Source organism: Eubalaena glacialis, chromosome 13 (genome assembly GCF_028564815.1).
Source record: "Eubalaena glacialis isolate mEubGla1 chromosome 13, mEubGla1.1.hap2.+ XY, whole genome shotgun sequence".
NCBI classification, from domain to species: Eukaryota; Metazoa; Chordata; class Mammalia; order Artiodactyla; family Balaenidae; genus Eubalaena; species Eubalaena glacialis.
In genome coordinates, this window is record NC_083728.1 from 84,670,823 (window position 1) to 84,691,599 (window position 20,777).

The following is a 20,777-nucleotide window of genomic DNA, read 5'->3' on the forward strand; positions in this document are numbered from 1 at the left end:
GTTTTTAAGATGTTTTCTTTGTCTCTGGTTTTCTACAGTTTCACTCTGTATAGTGTGTGTGTGTGTAGTGTAGATTTCCTTTTATTCAGTACATTTATCATTCACTGGGCTAAGGATTGTCATCTTTCAGTAGTGGCAAATTCTCAGCTATTATCTCTTCAGGTATTGTCTCTGTCCCATTGTCTATCTCCTATCCTACACAGAGACTCAGACTAAATGTATGCTAATCCTTAAATCTCTTACCCTCTTCTGAATTTTTCTCATTTTTCCTCCCTGACTTATCTTTCTTCTGACTTATCTTCCATTTCAGTAATTCCTTCTTCACTTGTACTTATTCTGTTGTTAAAACCACCCATCAGGTTTTTTATTTTGTTTATAATTTTCATTTATACAATTTCTATTTGTTGCCATGTCACATTTAGCGTTTCCTACTCCCTAAAGATTTTCAAGCTCGACATATTTCTTTAAACATAGTACGGGTAGTTGTTTTACAGTCTATGATAATTCAAAAATCTCAAGTCTTTGCAGGTGTATTTCTGATGTTTCTCATAGTTCTAGCTCATACTCACGGTTCTCGTTCCCATGTATGCCTGATTGTCTTTTACTGTATGCTGGTCGTTTTACGTCAAAACACTGTTTTAAATATGAGACCTGGTATCTGGGAACAATACCTGCCTGGGATCACCGTAATCCGAAGCTTCAGGTTCCTCTTCAGGTTCCTCGGATCACCCAGAGATGTTAACCCAGACCACAAATAGGGATGCAAGCTGGCTTATTTCTTAATCAGCGTTAACCAATTTGAGGTCTCAACTTATTGAGGGGAAGGGTCTATCTGTCCCCTGAATTTTGTGCAGATTCTGGGCTTTGATTTCAGCCTCTCATCTCACATGGTTTTCAAAACTCAAGTTCATATGGTGAAATTGGCAGATGCCCTCAGGGCAAAAGAGATTCCCACTTCTACTATTAGTTCCCATTTTCCTTTTTTTTTTTTTTTTTTTTTTTTAATTTTGCCTGCGCAGCTTAGTTCCTGGTTAAACCCATGCCCCCTGCAGTGGAAGTGAGGCGTCCTAGCCACTGGACCGCCAGGGAATTCCCCCATTTTCCTTTTAATATTAGCTTTTCATAATAGCTCTTCAAAATTCCTATCTTATCAACTTCTTGGTATTTTTACAAAAGTTTTGTTTTATAATTCTAGAACATTCTTATTAGTCCCACCAACGCTGGGAACCACACCTTACTTAAAATAGTCTTCTATTTTCAAGAACAATTTATGAATTAGCCAGAACTATCTTACACTGCAAGTTTACAAATACCCAATTCAAACCACCACAAGTGAACAAAGGAATTTTTATTGTTTTATTTAACTATTCAGCCTGAACACTGCACTGATTCTATACACAGCTAGATCAAGGAACACAAGAGATATCGTTAGAGTTCTCTCTATTCCCTCCCTGCAGGCCTCACTTCTTGAGCAGATGGGTTTCTTTCCTAAGACAATGGTGGCCACATGCATCTTTATGCTTACCACACACCTACACTGTGATCCTAGAGGCAGCGGACTACCATATCTTCCTGCTATTTTTTGCACAAAAGTTCTGGGGATTTGGGCCTATCCCAAGCCCACGTGGCTAGTCAGAACAAGATTACCTGGGATACACTGTGATTCGCAGTCTAGCCAGAACCACGTGGAATAGTAAGGTAAGCAGTTAAAAGGCAAAGCAGGACACTGTTATCAGGAGAAAAGGGTTGATAAAGTGTGCCAGTACACAAAAATAATAGCTACCAGAGTCCGTTCCATTTTCTTCCCCATTTTTTCAATTTCCTTAATTCTTCAATTCTGAACTTTTTTTTGACTTCATTTTCTGTTTCCCTGATTTGATTTTAATTCTCCTTTAAGTTCAAAGCTGAACTTAATTGGCCTGTTGCCGTTTCATCTTCTTATCTTTTATCCTGTCAGCTACTGTTTAATAGAAGCAATGCCTTCTTTTATGTCTCTGAAAACAGACTCCAGCCATTCTTTAAAATCTTCTTGTGTTTCTTATTGGAGATCCATTTCAGGGATTAGGTTTATCTGTGTCCTTACTGTACTGATCCGTTCTACCTCAAAATAAGCCCATAATTAATTCCATGTAAGTGTTTTTATTTGACCACACTTTTGCTTTTAATTTATTGATCCTTGCCGTTAATGCTGAACAGCAAAACAATAAAAAGAGATTTTACAGTGAGTCAAAGAGAACTCTAAAACACTTTCAGGGACCTTCCTGGTGGCGCAGTTGTTAAGAATCCGTCTGCCAATACAGGGGGGTACAGGTTTGAGCCCTGGTCCAGGAAGATCCCACATGCCGCGAAGCAACTAAGCCCATGCGCCACAACTACAAAGCCTGCACTCTAGAGCCCCCAAGCCACAACTACTGAGCCCACATGCCACAACTACTGAAGCCCGCGCACCTAGAGCCCGTGCTCTGCAACAAGAGAAGCCATCGAAAGGAGAAGCCCACGCACTGCAACAAAGAGTAGCCCTGGCTCACCACAACTAGAGAAAGCCCACGCGCAGCAACAAAGACCCAAGGCAGCCAAAAATAGATAAATAAAATAAATTAAAACACTTTCACACAGGCCATCATCACTCTAACAAAAAATTGAGATTCCCAATATTTCTGATTATGTTGATATCTAAAATATTCTAAATTTTCAACGTGTTTCTGCTTCAAATTAAGGTTCAGGTCAGACTGTTCAGTCCGTGGGAGGTGGGGGGTGGGGACCCATAACACTGATCTGGTTTCTTTTATTCCATTTATGTCTTATTTCTTTTTTGTGGTATTATTTTGTTATTTTCAACAAACATTTCTCCATTTCAATCTTAAAACTTACAATCTTAGATAAAGAAGAAAATTCAAGGGACTTCCCTGATGGTGCAGTGGTTAAGACTCCATGCTCCCAATGCAGAGGGCCTGGGTTCGATCCCTGGTCAGGGAAATAGATCCCACATGCATGCCAAAACCAAGAGTTCGCATGCCACAACTAAGAAGCCTGCGTGTCACACCTAAGGAGGCCACCTGAAGCAACTAAGCCCCGGTGCAACCAAATAAATATTAAAAACAAACAAACAAATCTGTCTCTGCCACTGCTGCCTCCTAAAAGAGCCTTCTTCTACAAAAGAGCCCTTTCAATGCATCGTGCTCCATAATTCTCTTCTCCAAACCAAGCATCCCCCGTTTGTCCCGTGCTTTACCTGTAACATGATTTTCAAAATATTCCTCAGCGGCACCATTCTCAAGATATTCTCTAGTTTGTCCAGGCAATGTCCCAGAAGTGGACAGAACATTTTGGATGAGATCAGTCTGCCAGAGACTGCACTAGGACCTGTAACTGCCAGAATTTCCTTATTCCTTGCCTATTAACACAGAGGAATATTTTAATACGCATCTCTAAGAGCTTATCTCTATAGACTTAATAGGTATTTTCAAAGGGAATAAATTAGGTTGGTGTTTCGTCAGAGGTTCCATTTTACAAATATTTAATAAAAGAATACAAAGTATCACAATTTATATTAATATGGTAACATATATTTAACATATACACCTCAGCAAACAGAAATAGAGCCAAAGAGACCATTTAGAAAGAAAATCAGAAATCCCTAAAACAAACCTTTGATCAAGATTGATTTTTAAAAGTCAAGGCTTTTAAGTTTTCATAGCAGGCTATGCTTACATTTTAAGATACTAAAATTTTTATTTCTTTCTGCTGAAATAAAGCTGGTAATTTTATCAGTAAACACCAAGTGATCTCTCGAGAAGAAACAAAATACATTTGAAAGGTTAAGATTTGAAGTGATCTGCAAGTGTGTTTATTTTTATACTTAAAACTTTATACCCTCTCCACCCCATTTCCAAAATACTGTTGAGATAGCTAACAAAAATAGCTAAATTTTATCTTTTTTAAAAAAGCCAGGTGAAGGGAAGAAGGATAAAATTTTAAAAATGAAGACATGGAAAGAGAATCTGCCCAAAGGTGGATCACACAAGTTCAATACTGAGCGTCACAGTAGCCAAAACACTGTCTTTGAAACAAACAAACAAACAAACACCTTATCAACTATTCAGGAAGACCCACAACTTTTCTTGGCACTAGTTTGAAATTTTTCACAAATGTGTAAGTTATACTTTTAAATTGACAGTGCAGATTTTTTAAAAGTAGCAGCTTTCTCTGCCAATACACAAAGAATGTGCCCCTTTGTCCTTACTTCAGATTTAAAAAACATTTGGTAGTTGATAAGCTGGCTCACTTGTTCTTTTTCTAACTTTGTATGAATTGGAAGAGGAAATGAAAATCAAGTAACTGTGATCTAAAAGTTCCATCTTTATCTTTTTAACGTATTGTTTACAGAAAGCAGGCAACAGAGCAAAGCTATTACGAATAGCAGCTTTGGAATCATGCCAAATTCTGAATTCAAGTCCTAGCTCCAATATTAGATATGGTTGACTGTGGGATTCTTTAATCCCAAATATACTAATCCGGAAAATGACAATAATATGTGTACTTACCTCACAAGGTTGGTATCAGAAGCTATTAAGTACTTGACAGAGTGCTTAACACAAGCATTCAATAAATTGAGTAAGCATTTAATTTTGTTTTTTTTAAATATTTATTTATTTATTTGGCTGCGTGGGTCTTAGTTGAGGCACGCGGGATCTTCGTTGCGACATGCAGGACCTTTAGTTGATCCATGCGGGATCCTTAGTTGCAGCATGTGGGATTTTTAGTTGCAGTATGCGAACTCTTAGTTGCGGCATGTGGGATCTAATAATTCCATGACCAGGGGTTGAACCCGGGCCCCCTGCATTGGGAGCGCAGAGTCTTAGCCACTGAACCACCAGGGAAGTCCCAGCACTTAACTTTAAATTTAATTAGGGATTTCCCTGGTGGCCGAGTGGTTAAGAATCCACCTGCCAGCGCAGGGGACATGGGCTCGACCCCTGGTCCGGGAAGATCCCACATGCCACAGAGCAACTAAGCCCGTGCGCCACAACTACTGAGCTTGCGCTCTAGAGCCTGCGAGCCACAACTACCGAGCCCATGCGCCACAACTACTGAAGCCCACGCGCCTAGAGCCTGTGCTCCGCCACAAAGAGTAGCCCCTGCTCACCACAACTAGAGAAATCCCGCGCACAGCAACAAAGACCTGACGCAGCCAAAAATTAAAATAAATAAAATAAATTAAAAAAATTTTTAATTTACTTACTTATTTTTAAAATACACATATATGTAATACCTATTTATCTACCTATAAACTCTCCAAATCCAAGTCTGACAAATGAAAATTTCCCAACTAACTGCTTTAATACTGCTAAATAAAATAACCTATTTTCTGATGGGGCAGGAAAAATAATAAGAAAGTTGTCAAAATAAATCACTGCTTTTTTTTAACCATTTATTTTTATTTTTTTTCCCAGCTTTTTTTGAGATATAATTGACCTATAACATTGTGTAAATTTAAGATAAACAACGAATCACTGCTTTGAAATATAGTATGTGCACCTTTTAAAGCATACATCCAACAAGCATGAAAATTTGCTTATATCAAACCTACTCCTCAAAGATTGTTTTATAATTTAAGTTTAAAAGTCACCTTGCGCCAAATACCAAAAAAAGTAAACTAGACTGAATATACAAACTGAACTAAGGAGTCTTTATTGTGAAGCTCTCAACAAACAATAGAATTTGCCCATACCAGCATTCTCCTAGAAATAGACTGTGTTCTGGGGGTTGTGTTCTGAGGGTGTCACACAACACCTAACCCACCCAGAAGGCCTTCAATATGTTGGGTAAGTAGATAAATGAGTACTGTTCCAAATGTGGTAAGGGATCTCTTCTTTTCCAAAGCTTAAAACATAGACAATGAATAGTGAACAAGAGTTCAAACACTCATTTTGTTATTATAAAGAAAACTGATTTTCCTATAGGTAAGACTACAAATAAAGAAAAAAATTATGAAGTATCTAGTTGGGTAAAGTGACTACCCCACTGTTTTACAACATACCCTAAGAAAAAGTACTCTAAAAGCTTTACAGAAGCAATCAACACAACAAAAATACATAATCAGAAAATAATCAACATATAATAAAAAATACTATGGTCTCCAGAGACAGTGTATGCGAATGGAATCAAAACACACATCAGGGCTTCCCTGGTGGCGCAGTGGTTGAGAATCTGCCTGCTAATGCAGGGGACACGGGTTCGAGCCCTGGTCTGGGAAGATCCCACATGCCACAGAGCAACTGGGCCTGTGAGCCACAATTACTGAGCCTGCGCGTCTGGAGCCTGTTCTCCCCAACAAGAGAGGCCGCGATAGTGTAAGGCCCGCGCACCGCGATGAAGAGTGGCCCCCGCTTGCCGCAACTAGAGAAAGCCCTCGCACAGAAACGAAGACCCAACACAGACAAAAATAAATAAATAAAATAAAATTAAATTTAAAAAAAAAAAAAAAAAAAAAAAACACACATCAATTTTCAAAAGTATGGGACCTATACAATCAGAAATCTTCACAGGCTCAGTCTAACCAGGGCTGATTTTAACCAAATACCCTAAATAGGATCAAACTCTTCACTACTCTCCACTTCTATAATTATACCATAATATAGTCATATACAGTACTTTAAAAAAATTACCTCCTTTGCCATACTATAAAAACAAAAACTTTAAAAATCACTGTAACGATCAAAAAGGATGGAAATTCTGACACATCCTAAAACATGGATGAGCCGTGAGGACATTACGCTAAATGAAATAAACCAATCACAAAAGGACAAATACTGTCCAAATAATTCCACTTATATGAGGTACCTAAAACAGTCAAATTTGGGACTTCCCTGGTGGTCCAGTGGTTAAGACTCCACGCTTGCAGTGTAAGGGGCACCAGTTCTATCCCTGGTCAGGGAATTAAGATCCCACATGCCTCACAGCAGGTGCCAGGGGCTGGAGGGAAGAGGGAATGGGAATTACTCTTTAACGGGCAATTTCAGTTTAGGAAGATGAAAAAGTCCTGGAGATGGATGGTGTGATGGCTGCCCAACAATGTGACTGTACAAACTGTGCACTTAACACTGTGTGTTAAGTGCTATGTTATGTATATTTTACCAATTTTTTGCTACTTTTTTTTTTTTTTTTTGACCGTGCCACACGGCGTGCGCGGCCCCTGCAGTGGAAGCGCGGAGTCTTAACCACTGGACTGCCAGGGAAGTCCCTACCACAATTTTTTAAAAATCACTATAAGGGGACTTCCCTGGTAGCGCAGTGGATAAGACTCCACGCTCCCAATGCAGGTGGTCCGGGTTCAATCCCTGGTCAGGGAACCAGATCCCACATGCGTGCTGCAACTAAGGAGCCGGTGAGCCACAAATAAGGGGCCCGCCTACTGCAACTAAAACCCAGCGCAACCAAATAAATAAATATTAAAAAAAAAAAAGAACCTATGTCTATACCCACTAAGCCATACTCCCTCTCTCTCAATTATAAATTCACTTTGCCTCAAGTTACTTTTTAAATAAACTAACTCTTTTAAAATCCTCTATAATTTTTCATCAAGTTAAACCAAAGAACATGAGTCAATCCGCCATCAACTCTGACAGTCCCTGGTTATATGGAACTTTCTTACTTTCCCACTAGGTCAAAGTGTTTAAAGCAAAGGAGTAGTGCCAGAGACAGGCATGGGATATGAACACAAGGATTGTAGAAACAAAGAGGAAAAAACAAAAAACAAAAACAGGGAAACTGCATCGTTGAGCATTCCAGTAAAGGAAAGACAAGAAAGAGGGAAAATGATAAAGGAAGAAAGAGGTAAGAATGGAAAATGAAGAATATTAAGATAATACCTTCAGCACTTCTGATGTATCCACATGATTTTTTCCATAATTTTCCCATAATTTTTAATACATCCTCTAAAATACTAATCCTTAATTTTACTCTCCCAGGCAGGTAGCCTCAGCTACACTTTGTTTAACCAAATTTTATTCTTCATATTGCTATGCTGCCATTTAAGCCCCTTGATTACAAGGAAACTCAACTCTACAATTATAAGGAACAACTGATTAATTGCATTTCCTACTTTCTTTCAGTTAGTAACAATGAATAAGCTTAACCCAAATAAATGTAGACAACTTTTGAAGAAAAATGGTACCAATGACCTTTGGTAAACTGCTATTAATAAAATTCATGGTATTTATCTTTCAGGTAGATTACCTCATGCATTTCGGGAAAAGTGAAATACCATTCTCAAAGGGTATTACTTCTCAAACAACTCAAAAGGTATTACTTCTCAAACAACTCTTCAAAAAATGCTTTCCCTTAGACATACATAAAAATTACTTATCAGCATCTGTTTAAGCCAGTGATTAAGACAAGTTCATGTTAATTATACCACAGCAGTTATATGAAGAGGATTGCAATATTTTAAAAATTCATGTTTTCAATGAAGAAAGAAACAATGGTACAACTGAATTAGGTAGAATGCAATGCAAATAGCTACACACCAGTAATAACAGAAAAGGTTAAGTGTTTCATTTACTGCTCCTTTAGATAATAACAACCTGGAGCGAGGACCTTGTCTTTTATATTTTATGTTTTGGAACACACCATTGATCTATGGATCATCAAAAAAATGATAGAAGAGAGACTTCCCTGGTAGCGCAGGGGTTAAGAATCCACCTGCCAATACAGGGGACACGGGTTCGATCCCTGGTCCAGGATCACATGCCGCAGAACAACTAAGCCCGCGTGCCACAACAACTGAAACCACGCGCGCCCTAGAGCCCGCACGCCGCAACTACTGAGCCCGCCTGCTGCAACGACTGAAGCTCACGCACCTAGAGCCCGTGCCCCACAAGAGAAGCCACCGCAATGAGAAGCTGCGCACCACAACGAAGACCCAACGCAGCCAAAAAATAAATAAATAAAATTTTTAAAATGATAGATTACCGTAAACTAATCCCACTCCTACCTGATTTGAGATTACTTACTTTCCTCAGAAAGAAATCCATTACACCAAAAAAACTAAAAATCATTCTCACCAAGTCTTGTGCCCCAAGAAAAAGAAGCCCAAAGCCTACATTTTAATGACAAAGTCTTTGTAGCCATTTTCTTAAAAGTTAGCCAAATCATTGGTGCATGGAACTGGCAGGAGGGAGGAGTTAGGGAGCTCCAGCAGCTCTGCCTGCCCCGGCCTGGCCCAGCCTACCTCAGGTCCAAGCTCAGGTCCTATCTTTAGGCTTTGGTGGGGATAGGATGCTTTAGGCATCACTTGAAAGAGATAAATGCCTGTGCCATGAACAAATTAATAAATGCATGAGAGGGGGAAAAAAAGCCAAGATTAGATTTCTAATTGTATTCTGTACTCAAATCCATGGCTCCTTTTTAAACTGGAGAGCTATTAAACTTTAATTTTGTAACCAACGCTAAGAAAAATTCTTAACTCTCAGTTTTCCAAGCAATCTACAGTAAGCAGTACGAATTACTTTTGGTTCTTTAAGATCTCATTTTAAAGTAAGGAAGAGCAAGCATCTAGAATAGACTTCCCTCACAACTTAACTTCCCACCGCGGTGAACAGCTCGCAAAGCGTCGGTCCTGGGGGCAGCAGCAGCACCTGGGAACCAGTTAGAATCGCAGATTCTCCGGCCCCACCCCAGACCTGCAGAATCAGAATGTCTGGGGCGGGGCCCAGCTATTGTGTTTTCACAAGCCCTCCAGGGGAGGATGATGCTTGCTTGGGTTTTCGGAACCACTGGCTTAGGGGTTAAGAGTCATACTGCCTAGGTTCAAATATTGGATTCAAGGTTTACTTGCTGGGTAACCAAGAGGTAATTACCCAGCTTCTCTAGCCTTGTTCCTCATCTATAGGAACGGGGTTGTTATGAATATTAAATAAGAAAAACATACCTTAAGTGCTTAAGAGCGATGCCAGGCATATAAACATTATTCAAGCGTTAGCTGTCGCTACTAATATAAACAAAGCACTTTGACGGCTGTAGACTGGAAGGGGGAGAAAGACAAAGACGGAAAAGGCTTAATCCCTACCGCTCCAGGAGTTTAATACCTAGTGTCTAGGTCAGACACGTGTATACAGAGCACAACCAAACCCACTCCAAGAGGAAATAAAGACGCCAGCCTAGGAGGGGCAAACAAGTTGATTGTATGAAGAAGCAGCAAATTCTGACCCAACGTTATAAGATATGGCTTTAAAGAAGTAATTGCATGTGAGCAAGAGAGAGTTCCACAGCCTCAAGCGAAGAAAAAGTTATTCCAGCCTACAGGTGTGAGCCAAGATCCCAAGAAGCGGGAGAAACTAAAGTGCAAGGCAGTAGACTACAGTGGCTGGAAAACGGACAAAGCAAAAATATGCAGTAGGAAATAAAATCGGATATCCCAAATCCTAGGGCTTAGCGGGGAGGGTGAGGGAGGAACACCCGGCCTCCTCAGGGCACTCTACGGCACTCTCATTTGCAAACTAACTTCCCCTTTTGTTTCCTGAACACCCGGAGACCACTTTTATGCAGTGGCCCATCAAGCCATTGTCTGCAGCAAAGTTGAATGCAGGAAGGTGAGAAGTCTGCCCGGAGCCCCGCATTCCGAGGAGTGAGCACCACACCAACAGGGCCCGACATCTGAACATTCTCAGACGCAAATGAGCGCAAAACCGTAACATTAAATACAAAAAAGAAACTCACTATTAAAAGGCAAAACTTGGATAAGCACAAGTAGCGGGGAAAGAGAGCAGTTTTTTGTCTTCTTCCCCGAACCCCCGACCGGGTGCTGGCAGAATCCAGACGGCTTATTTTCACAGCCTGCAGGCTGAGGTTTTCCTTCCGGTCATTGTGTTTATTTCCCCAAAAGAGCAGGCCCCGCGGGGCAGGCGCGCCGGCCGGGCCGGGGACAAAGCCCACTCCGGGCTCCACCTGGGCGCGGGTAGGGGTGGGCAGGGGCAGCGGCGAGGAGGGGCGGCGCTCCGGGGCCCGCCCGCCGGCCCGCAGTTACCAGGCAGCGCGGCACCGCCCCCGCCGCCCGCCGGCCAATCCGGCGCGTCTGCTGCCCGGGCGCACGAGCCCCGGAGACACCAGGCCGAGCGCGACCCCACGGCTCGGGCCTGGCACCGCGCGCGCACCCGCATCGCCGGAGCCGGCCAATCAGCGGCCGGGCATGCGCAGCCCGCAGGCTCGCTCGCGCGCGGGCCTCACGCGTGAGAGGCCCCCCCCCCCACGGCGCGCCGGCGCGCGCGCCCCTCCCCCACGCGCCCAGGCGCGCGCGTGCAACTGTCGTCCCCCGCGACCGCGTCTGCTCCTGCCCCACCCCCAACGCCGGCGGGCCGGGGTTTGGGGGGGGGGCCTGTGGCCCCCAACACGGCCGCCGACGGTCCCCGGACCCCTGTCAGTGCAGGCGCCGGAGGGAGCGAGTCTCAAATAAAGACCGTGCTCGCGATGGCAACCGGGGCGGGGGACCGGAGATGAGGCGACAGGGACTCACCCGAGTGCAGCCGCCTCCAGGCAGCGCCGGGGCCGGGGGTGCTGAAGGGAAGCGAGTGTGGGCCGCGCGCGAACTGCGGCTGCGGCGGAGCACCCTCGGGCTGAGGCTGGCTGGCGAGCGGGCAGGAGGTGAGAGGGCGAGGGGCCCGAGCGTCTCGGCCGAGCTCCTGTCACCGCCGCATGGCCGCCCCGGCAGGGCCTCGCTCAGCGCCTAGATCCGCTCACAGGGGACCGAGGGATAGGCCGGGGTAACCGCAGCAGGCGGGCAGCCACGGCTAGAGAGCGCGTGCGGGAAAGCGGGGGGGCGATCGGCGGCCCCTTTCCTCTGCTCTCCGAGCTTCTCTCTCACCCTCCTCCTCTTTTTTTTTTTTTTTTTTTTTTTTTGTTCCTCGAAGGCGTGCTGCGCGTGCGCACCCGCAACACCGCCCAGCGGGAGTTGTAGTCTCTGATTCGTCCCCACCAACGTGACGGCGGGGGCACTGGACTACGACTCCCAGGAAGCCTCGCGCCGACAAGCCCAGAGCCCGAGGACGCGGCGAGCGCGGCGCCCGGCCCTCTCGGGCAAGGACTGTCAATGGAGGCGCGGGTGGTGGGAGCGAGGAACATGGCTGCACCTGGGGCCTGCGCTGCTGCTCGGGTGGGGGAGGGGAGCCGGGGCGCAGGGATGAAAATCCAGGCCGGGCGAGCTCCAGCCTGCTCCCTGCCGCTCTGCAGCCGGCCTCAGCCACGGTCCAAGGCTCGCACTCACTCTTGCACCCGAGATTCCCTGCAAATTGAGAGGTCGGACCACTGCAAAGGCCGGAGAGTCCCAGGACGGCCTGCCGCCTTCCATGCTCCGCCAAGGGACTTCCTCCGCCCTGCACCACCCTCCGGAACACAAAGAACTCCTGTTAGTTTTGAAAGCTTGCCTCAAAAGCGGCGAAAAGAGACTGTTGCCCCAACTTTGGATGGGCGAGGGAAGGGCACCCTTCTGTTTTTATTCACCCTTCAACCCCCAGGCTTTGCTCACTTTCACTCAACATTTAGAAAGTTAAAGTGGAAAAGCCATGGAGGGGAGCAGAAAACGTGGTTTGCAGCCCGTTTTGTTCTGTCAACCGCTAGGCAATTTTACTCAAGCCCCTCCCCCCGATAATTTTTTGCATCTCAACTTTCATTAGCTCGTGAATTTCGAAAATGGTGAGACGTTACTGTTCACCCAAGTTAGAAGTTCAAAAAACTCGAGCCCAGAGATTTTAGATGTTTATGTAAAGAACAAAATCGAGTGATTTTGTGATGTTTCTCCCCACCGGAGATTCGGGCCCCGCCGGCCATCCTCCCCCTCCCCCTCCTCCTCGGTAGGTGGCGACCACGGCGCTTTTTCCAGCCTTTGTCGCTCGCAAGAAAACTTTCCGAGCAGCTAGTCTTTTGATGTAGGTCCAAAACCTTTCCTTTGAATTTGGGTTCACAGATTGGCGTTCCCCATCTTCTTTCTTCCGTCGACCGCACCCATAATGCCTCGTCTAGAATGTCCATGTTGGATTTCTTTAAAATAGATGGAGAATTTAAAGGTCCCTGCGAAGCAATCTGATTACAGAAGACTTCCACATTTTTCTCATTTCCCTTGCAATCTTTTACAGTCATTTTGTCTTCGCCTAAATCGATTAGAACTCTCCTTTGTCAAGTCTCTCCGCAGCGTTTAGTTTTTCATAAGGACAAGTTTTGCCCTCATATTTCTTAACATTTTGGAATATTTAATTAAATTCCGTCTTCCCAATACCAAGTACACCTGACATATTTAGGAACAAACATTAACTCCTGAGAAGCCTACAACTCAGCTGCTAAGAGCAGCCAGCCTACGAGCTGCAAACCCATCAGCTGCTGTGAGCATCAGTGAGTACGTTTTATAGAGGGACTGGAGTCCTGAACGGTTTCTTGGGAAGACTGGGAGGTTGAGGACAGGGAAGGCAGGATGCACTGGGTGTGGTGGAGCCATGGAGTAGCATTGGAAGGGTGTCACAAAGTGAGTAAAGCAAAAGTTCACTTAGTCGAGATTACCCTTGCCATTGACTTATTTAGGAGATAGTCCCTTCCCTTTTTATGAATTGAACAGCTCAGTGTGAAATTTTGCTGCTGCTTCATGAACAACTCCAGCTTCCTTGGAGGTTGAAGCGGTTCCTAAAACTATCAAATCCTAATGCAGGTCCTAAAACTTTAGCTGGCTTTGAATTGCCTCTGGACAGAAAGCTGGCCCTTTGGGGACAAGGAATGTGTGGAACGGTATGTGGTGTGAACAGTGTGTAGAGAGCAAGCTTTTTCCCAGTGTACGGCTGTTGGCAGGTGTAACCCTCAAATTCATGTCTCACAGTCATAAATCTCATGCATTTTCAGTTCTCCCTAAGGCCTGGCTTACCACTTTGGCTGCTAGTGATACGCTTGTTGCTGTTTGTTAGCCAGTTTCTCCCTCACATCATTGGTCCAGATGCTATGTTAATGGTGACCAGAGTTACAAGCCACTTGGATACCAGCTCAGTACAGCCAGTTGTTTTTCCAGCACAGGATTGCACTGCTGTTTTTTGGGTTGAGCAAGAAATGAAAAAAAAAAAAAAAAAATCATTGATTTGTATTTAGGGATGATTTCGTGTGGAATCCTTTGTTTAAATCACTCAACTTAACTTTGTTTAGAATCACATTCAACATAACAAGATGTGTGTACCAAGACCGAGATTGCAGGAAGAGAAGATTCCCAGCTCTTGGCTCCTAATCACTTGAGACATGAGTACACAGAGGCCAACAGTTGGCAGAATCTTGCAGGTTATTTCAAATTATTTTAAATATTTCTCGCTTTTTAATGTTTAACTTAGTGGGTGCAGTCCTGCAGATGAGTGTCCAAATAACATGACACTCCATTCTACTGCATACAGTAACCCCTCCTTATGCCGACCCCTAAGTGGATGCCTGAAACCAAAGATAATACTGAACCCTCCATATACTATGTTTTTTCCTATATGCCTATATGTACATACCTATGATAAAGTTTAATTTATAAATTAGGCACAGTAAGAGATTTATAATAACATAAATAGGGACTTCCCTGGTGGTCCAGTGGCTAAGACTCCGTGCTCCCAATTCAGGCGGCCCTGGTCAGGGAACTAGATCCGCATGCCACAACCAAGATCTTGCATGCCACAACTAAGAGCCGGCGAAGCCAAATAAATAAATAAATAAATATTTAAAAAATAAAAAGATCATGTCCTAGAAATTTCCAATGAGAGAAAGTATTCATTAAAAAATAAAAGAAGGGCTTCCCTGATGGCGCAGTGGTTGAGGGTCTGCCTGCCGATGCGGGGGACACGGGTTCGAGCCCTGGTCTGGGAGGATCCCATGTGCCGCGGAGCAACTAGGCCCGTGAGCCACAATTACTGAGCCTGCGCGTCTGAAGCCTGTGCTCCGCAACAGGAGAGGCCGCGATAGTGAGAGGCCGGCGCACCGCGATGAAGAGTGGCCCCCGCTTGCCACAACTGGAGAGGGCCCTAGCACAGAAACTAAGACCCAACACAGCCATAAATAAATAAATAAATAAATAAAATTAAAAAAAATAATAATAACAGAATAATTATAACAGTATATATTGCAATAAAAGTTATGTGAATGTGGTTTCTCTCAAAATATCTTATTAGGACTTCCCTGGCGGTCCAGTGGTTAGGACTCCATGTTTCCAATGCAGGGGGCGCTGGTTCGACCCCTGTTTGAGGAGCTAGGATCCCACATGCTGCACGGCGAGGCCAAAAAATAAAATTAAAAAAAAATTCAAAATGTCTTATTATACTGTACTTACCCTTCTTGTGATGATGTGAGATGCCAGGTAGCACCAGAGTTAATCTGTCCTTCCGTGTTTTATGCCCTGGTGCCTCCTTTGCACTTTTATGAATGTAGGTTCTATTGGGCATCTTCTTCCAGAAGAGCCCAGTTTCATCACAATTGAAGACTTGCTTTGGATAATATTCTCTGTCCTTAATCAGCTTCTTCAACTCTGCTGGAAGTGTGGCAGCAGCTTCTTCCTTAGCAGACACAGCCTTTCCAGTAATTTTTATATTTTTCAGTCCAAACCTATTCCTGAATCTGTGTAACCATCCCTTACTCGCAGTAAATGGCTTGGTGTCACCCGTTTCTGGGGATCCCTGGCTGAAGTCTTCGTACAGGCTCAGTGCTTTCTGGCGCAACACATTGCTGTCAATGGGAACACGTTTTCTGTTCATGTCTTCCACCCACAAATTTAATGCCTCTTCCATCTTAACTATGCACTTATCACGCACTGTGGCTGTAACTTTTGCAGTTTGAGGCGCTACAGCAAAACTAGCACGGATTTCTTTTTCCTTCTTCACAATTTCACGGATAGAAGATTCGTTCTTACCGTAGATTTTAGCAACCTCAGCATACGATTTTTTTTCTTTCCTTACTAAGTCGAGAACTTTCACTTTTTCAATTAAAGGAAGCACTTTACGGCTTCTCTTTGGCATATCCGAACTGCCAGCATCACTGCTCTTGCGCTTTGGGGCCATTATTAAGTAAAATAAGGGTTACTTGAGCACAAGCACTGCAATACCTGGCAGTTGATCTGATAACCCAGGCGGCTACTAAGTGACTACCGGGCAGGATACGCTGGACAAAGGGATGATTCACGACCCAGGCAGGACGGAGTGGGCGGGCGTGAAATTTAAAACTTATGAATTGTTTATTTCTGGAATTTTCCATCTGCAGTCAGCCCTCCGTATCCGCGGGTTCTGCATCTGCGGATTCAGCAAACCATGGATGGAAAATATTCTAAAACAAACAAACAAAAAAATGCCAGAAACTTTCAAAAAGCAAAACTTGAATTTGCTGGCTGGGTGCCCGGCAACTATTTACATAGCATTTACATTGGTTTACAACTATTTACATAGCAGTTACATTGTATTAGGTATTATAAATTCAGAGATGATTAAAAGTACACGGGAGGATGTGTGTAGGTTGTATGCTAATACTACAGCCATTTTATATAATGGACTTGAGCATCTGCAGATTTTGGCATCTGGGGAGTGTTGGGGGGGGCGGGGCGGTCCTGGAACCAATCCCCCTTCGAGACCAAGGGACAGCTGTAATATTTTCCAAATGCCTGTAACTGAAACCGTGGAAAGTGAAACCGCAGATAAGGGGGTCTACTGTACTGTGGGAGACAAAAGCCAAGTCAGAAGGGCCACAGCCAGGATAGATAAGCATCTAAACCAAGTGTGAGCTCTTCCACCAACTTAAATGCATCTTCATACAGTCTCTGAGCACTTACAGACTTGTTAATTGCTTTTAAATAGCAAGTGATGTGGCAATGTTTGAATGTCTGCACTAGTCCTGAAAAATAATCACCTTCTTCCTGGATTTTTAATACTGGTATCAGGAGTCTGCTTTCTCCATTATCATGGGACCCACCCCCATAGGAAACCCCTATCAGCTACCTATGCTGACAGAACCACACTTAACACCACTTGGTCAAGGTCACTGTGGTTGAGATTATTTAGTGGGTTTTTTGGGGGGTTTTTTCGGGGGGGGAGTGCGGATTATGCTGTGATCTTAGTTCCCCAACCAGAGATCGAACCCCTACCAACAGTGAGAGCACCGAGTCCTAACCACTGGACTGCCAAGGAATATCCTAGTGTTAAAAAGATGCTCTTTGGAATCCAAACTGAATAATTAATCTTTTTGTGACCCTGTCGTATATTTTAGATTGCTCAAAACTGTAACTCTAACGAAAGCTGAGACACTCTTTTTTTATTAATTTTTTTTTTTTAATTTACTTATTTATTTTGGCTGTACCGGGTCTTAGTTGCGGCATGCGGGATCTAGTTCCCCGACCAGGGATCGACCCTGGGCCCCCTGCGTTGCGAGAGGGAGTCTTACCCACTGGACCACCAGGCAAGTCCCCAAGCTGAGACACTCTTGACACACCCTTTTTTCGAAGTACATCAGTCTTTTGATGAACACTAAACAGAGGTCTTTTTTTTCCCATGACTCTGCTTCATGCAGGACCCAAACTTCTGGGTCCAATTTCTTGGTTTTTCTTTACAGTATATACATAGTACAGTATAGAGAGAGAATGGGATGTAACATATCTATCATGTGTAAAATAACAGTTTGATCTTTTAGATCTGGGATCCCAGTTAGGAATTGCATGCCTAGTCCAGATCACATGGGTAGGGCCAAAATGACATCTTTAGCTTCTGCATGGGTGTCTGCCCTGTAACAGATAACTCCTTTGTTATTACAAGGATGCTTTTTTAACTGCTTATAAAACACTCTTTTTGAGCAGTTTTTTGTTTGGACAATTTGAATATTTCGAATCCTGAATAAATTACCTTTTAGAGAACTCTTCCAAAGGTGGAAAAAAAAAAAACTAAATCCAAGTTATAATTTATTCATAATAATTAATAATGTAGATGTAACCTAAATAGACCTTCTAGCTCTTGCTATGCCTTTTTGTGCAAACATCTGCCCTATGCAGTAAATCTAATATTCATGTAACATCAATTGAAATAAACAGTTTTATTTGTTGTTTTAACAGGATTTAAATGAATGTTATCTTCTATTTAGTATTTTGTTACTATTGCTGTAATTGTTGTGTAAGTTCATTTTTAAAACATAAAAATCTCTATAGTATTTTCTCTGCCTCCCTCAGGGATTTGGGGAAATCAGGCAATATGTAAATGAAAATACTTTATAAACTCTTAGTTAAGTGTTCTATAAATATTAAATGGTATAATTTAGCATTCAAAACCGTATTTTAAAATATCTTATGAACAAAATGTTCATGTTTCTTTTCTAACTAAAGAATTTTAAAAATGCTTTTTGTTCTAAGATTTAAGAAAATATATTTACAGATACTAACACTTATCATTGGATTCAGGTGGACTTATCATATCTGACTGATAAAGTGATGCAACTAATAAAATAACTGGCATTATAAGCAACACATCCTTTCAGAATATATCTCTGCCAAGATTATTGTACTCAGAAACCTTTGAGTAAAAAATCGAATCAAGGAAAGTTATTTCCAAACAAAATGCATAATCGATAGCCGTGCAATGTGTCATTCCTAAAATCAAGAAAAGGATAATCTGGACTTAATTCTGAAAACAAATAGCCCCATTCTTTCCCTTTATTTATTTTAATATTTATTTATTTATTCGGCTGCGTCTGGTCTTAGTTGCGGCACTCAGGATCTTCCTTGCGGCATGCGGACTCTTAGTTGCAGCATGCGGGATCTAGTTCCCTGACCAGGGATCAAATCCGGCCCCCTGCATTGGGATCGAGGAGTCTTAGCCACTGGACCACCACAGAAGTCCCTCTTTCCCTTTTCTATTTTTGTTTCCAATATCAACTTAATGTCCAGGTGCTTGATTATTATCTTTGCATTTACCAAGCCTTTACTCTTTTTCTGGTGAATCAAAGCAACCTTTTTAACCCCCTCCTGGCCCTGTGTTTATTATAATTAAGGTAAATACATTGGGAAAGTTTTCATCTAAGAATAAAGGGAAATTGTGAACAACGGATTAGAGGGAGAAAAAAAGAAGCCAAAAATAACGATGCTGTTCAAATGTGAAGTTAGCCCATCATCAAGTAGTCAAGTACTACTTTAAATTGCTTTCCCAGCAGTGGGAAGGTATGCTAACCATCTTTTCTCTTCCCCCTGAATCTAAGGAGAGGGGTTGGGCAGGCTCTGTATTGTACCTGGGGCCTTTGACTTCATTCATTCCAGCAAACTATGTGGTCCAATCCCCAGTGAACTCAGATTAACCCCAAAGTGAGCAACAGGAAAGAGGCTGAGCACCGATTAAATTCTGGAAAGCCTGAGAGACCGCTTCTGTCCTCCAGAAATGTATAATAAAGGCTAACATTTATCGAGCATTCCCTCCATGCCACTTGCTTTGCTCAGCACTTAGTAGATTATCTCACTGCACTGACAACTACCCCCCCGTGGTAGGTGCTTAGAACCTCCTCATATGCTAAAAAGGCTCTGAAAGGTTAAGTTCCTTGGCCAATGATACACAGATGGCAAATCCAGATTCTCATCTAAATCAGCCTGTGTCCAAGTCTGAATTTTTAACTATTGTTGTCTATTTATTTGTAGGCTACAGTCATCTCATCCGGGTTGATGTGACACATGAATCAAATACAAGGTACACTCCGGTAAACACCATGAGATAGTACAAGATGGGTGGAGATAAAGCAGGCAATTGTAAATGGAGGAGGCAGCATTTGCAATGACTATTAAAGGATGGATGGAATTTAAAAAATAATAATAACATGGATTTTTTTTTAAAGGGGGAGGAACTCTCTTAGCCTTCTGTGAAATGAAATTCATATTTTATGGCAAGACAAGAAAAATTTAAACATAAAAATTCTTTTCTGCCCTTTGGCCTCCTCTCTCCCCCCATCGTGCATTGTGTATTTGCATTATGCATCGACCAGACCTCCCCCATCCTCAGGAATACCTGCTCAACCATAAACAACAACATTCTCCCCACATCGACAAGACAACTCCTTAAAAGATAACATTCCTGAGGGATGGGTTCGGAGTTTGGTTTAGCAGATGCAAACTATTATATATAGAATGGATAAACAACAAGATCCTACTGTATAGCACAGGGAACTATATTCAATATCCTGTGATAAACCATAATGGAAAACAATATGAAAAAGAATGTATATATATGTATAATGGAATCACTTTGCTGTACAGCAGAAATTAACACATTATAAATCAACTATACTTCAATAATAATAAAATAACTTAAAAAATACATTATTTGATGTACAGCCCTCTGTCTCAAAAAACTTATATAACTGTGCCTTGACTTCTAACAGGTAGAACAGTTCTCAGAGCTTTCTGAGATGATCTTCCCAGGTTATAATCCTCAAATACGGCTCGAATAAAATTTTCCATTTCCTTCTTAGATTGACTGGTTAATTTTTCATTGACACTTCTAATACTTCTCATCAAAGTCATCCTGGTGGGGGGGCATGGAAGCCTATAGTGGTGTATACACATCGCTTAAAAATGTATAGAGATGAGATCATACTATGAATATTCTTCTAATCAATTCCTTAATGATGGACCTTTAGGTTGTTTCTCATATTGGCATGTTTTTAAAGCAAATTCTTGGCAGCAAAATTATCACGTAAAAGGATCTGTGCATGCTCCTGTGTTCATTGCAGCACTATTCACAGTAGCTCAGATGTGGAAACAACCTAAACTTGTC

At 42.7% G+C, this 20,777-nt stretch overlaps 1 protein-coding gene across 5 annotated transcripts in view; it reads right to left on the reverse strand.

The window, feature by feature from the left end:
- Positions 1-15,422, reverse strand: part of GTF2I (general transcription factor IIi) — a 99,842-nt gene extending 84,420 nt beyond the window's left edge. For 2 of the 5 annotated variants that reach the window (XM_061210004.1, XM_061210002.1), the window contains exon 1: positions 15,326-15,422. The gene's annotated coding sequence lies outside the window, so the exon portion shown is untranslated. Of the gene's footprint in view, positions 1-11,512; positions 11,863-15,325 lie in introns of those variants that run through there. The other 3 variants (XM_061210003.1, XM_061210005.1, XM_061210006.1) reach the window with 2 other exon arrangements.
- Between the last annotated feature and the right edge of the window lie 5,355 nt (positions 15,423-20,777).